Raw genomic sequence first — 8,423 nt, forward strand, 5'->3', positions numbered from 1 at the left:
TTGATGTTATATGTTGCTTGCACAAACAAACCATTAGGTTGTTATTTTTGTAGGACCATTTTTCTCTTTTTTTTGGTTTCTTAAAATATCTTCTCTTTTTGCTTTTCATCCCAAGCAAACAGCAAAATAATGAGCAGGGCTTATGCATCATCATACATTCACAATATAGTCTGTGAGATTGAAGTGTTCATTACATGCTAAATGAAAGTGTCAATAACAAGCTTTGACAAACAGTCAAGTCAGACAGATACAACTGTCTAGACGCAAGTCTAAAACAGAACATCTTAGAGCTGTCTATCAGGGGTTTGTTAACTGAACAAAAAGGAGCTTGGCATATTAAAAAAGAAGCTATAACTTTCGAACCTCTGTGGAGTGTGTTAAGCGATTGTGTTAATTCAGTCATCTTCTGGAGTATCCAATATCTCTTATCCGTTCAGTAAGGTTGTGTACCAGCTTTAGTAAAGATGTCAGCTAAAGCTAGTGAAAATGCCTCCTGTAATTCAGTTAGTGTAGTAAAACACATGAGTAGACTTTCATCAGAAAAATGCATATTGTCTGTGATACTTCCACATGACAGTTGTAGGTCAAAAGGTTGATGAATAGCAGTTGGTGCTGAAATGTTTTTGAAGCTGTCCATTCAGAACCCATGGCAATGTTCAGCCAAATATATCAGCACTAAGGAGAGTTCCACACTGCCGCTACCCATCAACCCACTCAATTACAGATGCAGATGTGTCACCACCACATGTAGCACTGCTCACAGCAAGTTGGACTTCCCTCAGAAATGTTCAGGCCATTTCAACGACAAAATATTTGCATGTTTGGTATTCATTGTTTTCTTTTTGATTGAATGTTCCGCAGTTAGTTTACTTTGATGTTTTGTTGTATGCACTGACCAAGGCAGTGCCGGCCTGAGCCTCTTGGGGGCCCTAAGCAGAATGTGTTTGGGGGCCCCCCTCCCACCCCGCGGACACAAATGTCACGCTCTAATGGTACATTATAAATGAATACAGTGAGGTTAAATAATGAAAAAAATCTATACTTAAATAAAATACTTTATTCTTCAATGTGTCATGTCATATTAACAGGCTATGGAATGTTAACATTGGCCAGCAAGAAAAACCTCATCTGCTGCATCATCAGCTGTGGAGGCACTGACACTTGATGAAACATCAGGGGCGGGTAGAGTTGGTTGTGCTCCAAAGTACTTCAACAGTGTTCCTGAAAAAAATAGCATTGGATAAGTGCATAGTTGATCGAGCAGAATGAGTTTATTTTGCTAATTTTTCATTACTTACACAACAAGCAATAAATAAATAAATATGAGGATAGCACTGTTACATCACTACCCACCATATAAATAAGATTGAAGTCTATTTTCATCACAGAAATCTTCCTACCCAACATGGTATTGGTATATATTCTCATAAAGTCCAATACCATCTCTTACCAAAGATCTTAGACAGAGAGCGCATGTGCTTTGCCTATGAAGCTGGAACGTTACCGATGTTGGAACGTTCACTTCAACACATACAGCAATGCTAGCTAGGGGTGTGATGGATCACAAAACTCACGGTTCGGATCACATTATGGTTTTTGAGGCACAGATCTGATCATTTTTCGGATCAGCAGAATAAGGGGTTGGAAAAACTAATAAAAAATGAGGAAATTACTTACAAACATTTATAAAAAGAACAAAGTTGCACATTAAATAAGGGCTAAAATTAGCATTAGGTACAGAAATCAAATCAAATGAATCATAACACTTTATTGTATGAATTAAATATAATTATTCTTTTTTAGAGCTACAGAAGTGATTTTCTCTTTGTCTTGGAAGGTTTGATTAACATTAATGACACAGATTTAAGTAGGTTAATTAAGGTTACTGTCTCTTTAATAGAAGCACGGACCTGGTTTCTGCCTAATCTATACATAAACCGCCCAAAGACATAAACAAATGTTTTTATTGGAAAAGAGTACTGTGGAGATCACTTTGTTTGTATGTGCCCTGTCAAGAACAGAAAGATTTTATGTTCGTCTCTCCATGTGTGCCCTACTAAGTGCACTTATACGCGGCGCGCTCACACAGACGGAAATACAGACGGCGGAGCATAAAAACGTTATGTTATTTTCAGTGCTCTATTCCTCAAATGTATGTTAATGGACTACAGTATGACACAAAATAGCGTAACTCTCTCTAAAGTTTAAAAATCAAGTGTTAGTGTTCTGATCTCTGAAGGGAGCTGGGCTGGACAATTTAAACCGCATGGGCATGCAGAATACTGCTCACTTTAGCGCCTTTTTGCGGGATAAATTTTTTAAAATCACTTGAAATGTTAACTTTTGCAAGCCTTTGAAACACGTGCAAATGATAAACTTTCGCTATTTGAGCGCATGCGAGCCGAACCGTGGGTCGATCACGGTCACGGATTAACGTCGATCTGTCACACCACTAACACAAATTAAACATAACGTTACTGTATATAATCATGCAAACATACCTTTATCTTGCTCTTTTTTTCCTCATCCTCGGTCCTTTTCTTTGTTCTCTTTTCGGCCCCAGAGGGATATATCCTTTTTTGTGACATGTCAAATGGCTCATCATTGTTTACAGTGAGTGACGACGTCGTGCACTTGCGCGCTGACGCGCAGGTGGCGCAGGTGTCTATGTTGCGCCTGACTAAAACGGTAGCACTGCAGACACATAGTTGTCTGCAAATCAAAATTTTCTTGTCTTTAATTATTCATTTATAAATTCGTATTCATTCATTCATCCATTTATATTACCTGTTTAAGTTATTTAATTGTATAAAAAATAAAAATTAAAAAACGATTGGGGCGGGGGCCCCCTGGTGGCCAGCGGGGCCCTAAGCAGCCGCTTGGTTCGCTTATGCCTCGGGCCGGCCCTGGACCAAGGTGTATACACATTAGAATCTTCCCTAGTCCAGAGACCACCACGCTTCACTTTTCTGAAAAAAGTGAGCTTTTTAAACAACTGCTGATGTGTGTATGCATACGAGAGAAACCCATGCTGTGCGCTGTGAACTATTTCCTTTCTATGTATATATGCTCTCACAGTCGGATTCTCTACTACAACATGTTTGAATTGTGTCAGATCTAAGAGTCACATTCAATTTCAATTTACTCTTCAACTGCAATCATGAAGTAATATGCACTGTTATCTAGCGCAAAGACCACCTCGACATCAGGTAAATGGATATACGGTATACCGAGAATGTTATAGAAATGGTCTTTAACCTTTTGATGTCCTTAAAGCAATGGATTTTTCTTATAGCCTGTTGGGACAATGACCTTTTCTGTTATTCTCACTTTTATATCAATTGTGAGAATTCGGAGATTCTCTAAGGTGGAAAGACGTAAAACACCATATCTATTATCTTGACTCATTCTTAAGCTATAGAGAGGAAAGGGCAACCGTAGATGAAAATTCTTCAAAGCACACCAGTAACCTTGACCTAATGAGACGTGAACTGAGGAATATCATGTTGGTAATAATGTCAAGTCACTGTGATTTTCTGTGTATTTTCTACTCATGTCACATTTCATTTTTTTTCAGACTGAAAGAGAAAGCCATCAGATCTTCTGGCTTTATACCTCTGTGCTCTTTTGCATTACAAGGTTGATTTAGCATGGTCCCTGAGGATTAGCAAACCATTACACATGACTCTGAAATGGACCTGATCACCTGAGGCTGATATGAAGCTGTTTTAAGGCTGAACATAGCAGAGTTATTCTTTTTACTATGTGTAGCTACTAGCCTATGGGGATTTCTTTTATAAAAACATGTTTCTGACCAATAATTGCTGATCACAGGATTAGTGCGGCCATAGGTTCTGTGTTTATTGCACAGCTCTCTTAAATAATTGTGACCCGTCACGGAAACCAGGGACACAAGTCGGCAGCACAAGTTTCGAGAAAATGAGAAACAAAGTTTTTTTTTTCAAAATTTGTGATTTTCGTTTTATTGCAGAATCTGTTAGTTGAGATCACAAAGAAGCCTCTCCATGTTTGAGATAGCAGTTTTTGTATATTTAAAAGCGTACATTTTGCGGTTAAAATAGGCTTGTTTTTCCGGAGATTCTAGCGTGCAGCAGGGGGCGTCATTGTCTGTGTATATTTACATACTGTATAAGCTTGTGTTTTCGCCTCCGCCCCCAAAGGGAACAGCGTGACTACTAAATAAGGATAGTTCGCCCAAAAATGAAAATAATGCAATTAATGACTTACCCTTATGTCGTTCTAAACTCGGAAGACCTCCGTTCATCTTCGGAACACAGTTTAAGATGTTTTATCGTTAGATTTAGTCCGAGAGCTTTCTATCTCCTTCATTGAAAATCTATGTATGGTTTCCATGTTCAGAAAGGTAATAAAAACATCATCAAAGTAGTCCATGTGACATCAGTAGGTCAGTTAGATTGTGTTGAAGCATCGGAAATACAGTTTGGTCAAAAATAGCAGAATTACGACTTTATTCAGCATTGTCTTCTCTTCCAGCTCGAGCGTAAAGCCACGTGACTGTAGTGACGCGGCTGCCCTGTCCCTCAGACATGTTTGCTAAGTTTTTTTTCAAACTTATAGCGTGTATCTCCCCAGACTGTAAAGCTCTGGCGCACAAAAAAAAAGAAAAATAAAAGAAGCTGGGGCGGAACAAATAACAGTCAGCCGCATCGTACGTTAGCCGCGTCACTGACTTTATGCGCCGCCGCAGTCGGATGACGTCAAAGTACCGCGAGAGCTCTTCAAGAAATCTTATGGAGTAATTTAATTTCGACTCGCTCTCGCGGTACTTTGACGTCATCTCTATGTCAGTTCTTGCAGCGCAGCATGAGTCCAAACACACAGAAGTTACACAGAGATCGTTGTAGTCTTTATATAATTGGCTACATGCTTTGTCTATCAATATTTTCCATGAAGTTATTGGCTAATGGAGGAACGAGCGAGCGATTGGTTACATCCCTAAAGGACTTCACGTTTTCGACGGCGCTGTTTGGATGATCTATGATACTACCTCCCTCCCTATTTTAAATACAAACTTTGAAGGCGGGTTCATGTGTTTAACGGAGTGTAATCTCATATACCCTTACATGTTACGTTGTAAATAGACTTCAGATTGCAACCCTATATCACGCAAATACGTGACTATTTCACGTATGGACCAACGTGAAAATGTCACGTTTTGCCGGGTCATGCGAAATCTGATGTAAACAATCTATATTTCACGGATTATATGCATTTGTGGACAAAATGGTCATTGGATAATCTGAAACATACTGGATTCGACTTGTGATCCCCACAAAGGTAAAAAGAGTCATGTTTATTTTTGCATGTTGTTATTTGGTTATAAAATACTACATATCATGCTATAACATCTGTATCTCAAAACGGCTTTACATGGGGTATGGCTTAGCTAAATGAGATGTAAATGAGCCCTATTGTCTCCCTCAGTTGGAAAGAAGAGTCCCTTTCGTCTCGATTTTCTCGGTTTGAGTATTTCTGAGTTCCTATATTCAAATGGCCACAACTTCTCCAAATCTTATCAGATTTCCACGTGTAACACATCGTTGGAAAGCTTAGAAACTGCACTTTCAGAATCTGTGAATAACAAAAAAAATCCCGGATCCGACTTGTGTCCCTACTTTCCGTGACTGGTCACAATTATTTGTCGGCTTTCCGATTTCGATGTCTGTTAAAAATTAGGTACTGCAAGTCATGTTGACCGGTACTTCTTATTTGTTTAATGCTTCGCGTCGGGTTCCTGATCGGGGTCCCCTTCCTGACAGGTTGAATGTACTGTATATTATTCCTCCTTTCTGTTCTGTTTGGGGTTTTTAGGTTATAAAAAGGCTATTTTACAAAATGCACGTAATTTTAAGGTATCAGATAATACTTTGACTTCTAATATTATAAGAACTAATTATAAATATAAAGAATAAAAACGGAAAACAGAAACCTAGACCTCTTGTCTAAATTAATTGTAGTACCCTAGATAGGTACTAGTATTTTCTACAGTGTGTTGCTAGAGTCAGTCTGACCCTTAAAGGAAAAAAATGTGAGATGGAGCTAGTGTTCTGCTAAAAGCATATGGTATTACGATGCATTTTCTCCTTACCCAGGCCTAAAAAGCATCACAAGATACTTTGGCCATTTATTTAAAAAATGCAAAAAAAAAAAAATGGGGCAGATCATTAGTGACAATTAAAAGACGTTTATAAAAGCTGGAATGTCAACTGAAAAATCACAGACAGGTCTTAAATAAGCCGTTAGCCACATATTACACCCAACTCAACATTTTCTTAACATTTAAAAGCACCTAATGTACCTTCTTGTGCACGGCTGACTTGCTTGCAAAGCTATGTTTATGAAAGCCACACAAATGACTCCAATCTTACCTTTGGCGGCTTTTCAAAAGGAAAATGAAACAGTGAAAGGAGGGTGTAATGAGTTAATAGAAGAATTGTATAGGGTTCATTTCTGCGGAAAGATTGCCCGCATCCGGCTGGTTCTGGCCACTGTAATAGAGGTGGTCCCATTTCAGCGAGTCTAATATAGGGCTTATCTGATCCCGGTGAGTCCCTGATCCACACTTTTCTACAGCAGACAGTGCAGCTTATCTCTGGAGGATTAGACTGTGACCCTCTCACTTAAAAACTCCCACCTAATGTGTGTGCGTATGTGTTTGAGAGTCATGAGGAAAATCACAGAATGCACACCTTCAATGCTGGATCAGAGCAATTTTATACTCATAGAATGATAGGCACTTGTTTAACATAAATTTAATAAAGTCCTTGGGCCTCATTTATCAACATTGCGTAGAAAATGTTCTATATTTGTACCTACGAATGAAATTTAGAATGTGCCTAAGTACAAAAAAATCGGGATTTATCAAACGTGCGCACGTGGTTCGTACGCACATCAGTAAGAAATCCTTGATGATAAATCCCACTTGTTCTTAAGCACCATGCTCGTGCACGTTCATGTTCATTTGCATTTCGAAACGCCTCCAATGAACCATATATGGTGACAACACCTCCCGTTATAAGTCACGTGGTTGTGCTTTTTCCCTCGTCGCAATAATGGCAAAGAGAGCATAAAAGAGAAACTTACAGACGCAGAAATTGAGTTACTGGTGGATGAGGTTAAATCCTAATAACACATCCTGTTTGGTTCACTTAGTATGGGAGGAATGACTAACAAAAGAAAACAAATCTGCATGGGAACATGTTACCAGTGAGTTTAATTCCGTTGGGTATAAGAACACTTTTAGAAATAAAAAAGTCGTTTGACATTAAATTATCAGCAAAAAAAAAAAAAAAACGCGTCACAGCACACCGACGTGAAACGAGTGCAACTGGAGGAGGACAGACAACTTTCCACCTTGGACAGCAGCATATATAACCAGCATCATTGGCGCGATCTTTGAAAACGCGCTACCGGCGGAATGGATTATTTGCCAAGTCTTCCAATAACGCAAGATAAGCCATTGCACTGTGTCAAGCATTTGACGGAGACTTCATTAATACAAATCACATGTGCTTTCACAGATACAGATACATATCACAAATAAATCATTAAACTTATTTGCTGTTACCATACTGACATTAATCATTTTTAACACCTGCTTGTGGATAATAAATAGACACTTCTTTATACTCACTGGAACAGGGTGCTGTGTAGTATCGCTATTCTACCACTAGATGCTCTGCGTACGCATACTCCGAGGTGTGCGTATATTTACACACATTTCTAAGTATAAGTGCAATTTGATAAATTCCACACTTTGCGTAAAACTGTTCCTACGCACACTTTACGCACACTTCTGTGCATACGCACGCTTGATAAATGAGGCCCCTTATATTTACAACATTTAACACTCAAGGATAGACAAAACTTCTTCACCTCCATATTTTCATACTCCCTATAATGGCTGAAATTTAACAGAATCAATTTTTGCAAACTGCAGTCCTTTAATCCCATTCCTGTGCACATTGCCTAAACCTCCAAATACTAAAGTAATTAACTTACAGTCATAATCAAGTTGATGGATGGCTTAAACCAGTGGTTGATCCTTCAACAGTTTTAGTCCAGGCAAACTAACTCATTTTGGAGCAAAAAATAGAAGTAATTGTAAAAGAATTTTTTTCAGCCTAGATCATTTCTATGAGGTGTCCAGAACAACATACTAAAAGTCCTAAGAAATCCTAGTTGAGGAAATATGTTAATTTTTCATCAATCCGAAATGTGTGCCAATAAGGCCAGACTACAATACACCCCAATGGGGCTATTTTTTTCCTTTACTCCTATCAACATGAAACTTTACACAATTGAAGTACCCATGAAAAGTAATTTTTTTTGTATTACAAGTTGCTTTGAAAATTAAATTTAATATGCAAATGAGCTATACA

At 38.4% G+C, this 8,423-nt stretch overlaps 1 long non-coding RNA gene across 1 annotated transcript; it reads right to left on the bottom strand.

Moving 5' to 3' along the window:
* Nucleotides 1-1,037: 1,037 nt before the first annotated feature.
* Nucleotides 1,038-2,904, bottom strand: LOC141358812 (uncharacterized). Its single transcript, XR_012365261.1, has 2 exons — nucleotides 2,502-2,904; nucleotides 1,038-1,221 (listed from the first exon to the last, which is right to left on the bottom strand). It is a non-coding gene; the product is annotated as an uncharacterized lncRNA (long non-coding RNA).
* Nucleotides 2,905-8,423: the final 5,519 nt, after the last annotated feature.

Source organism: Misgurnus anguillicaudatus, chromosome 22, assembly GCF_027580225.2.
Source record: "Misgurnus anguillicaudatus chromosome 22, ASM2758022v2, whole genome shotgun sequence".
In the NCBI taxonomy this organism is placed as follows: domain Eukaryota; kingdom Metazoa; phylum Chordata; class Actinopteri; order Cypriniformes; family Cobitidae; genus Misgurnus; species Misgurnus anguillicaudatus.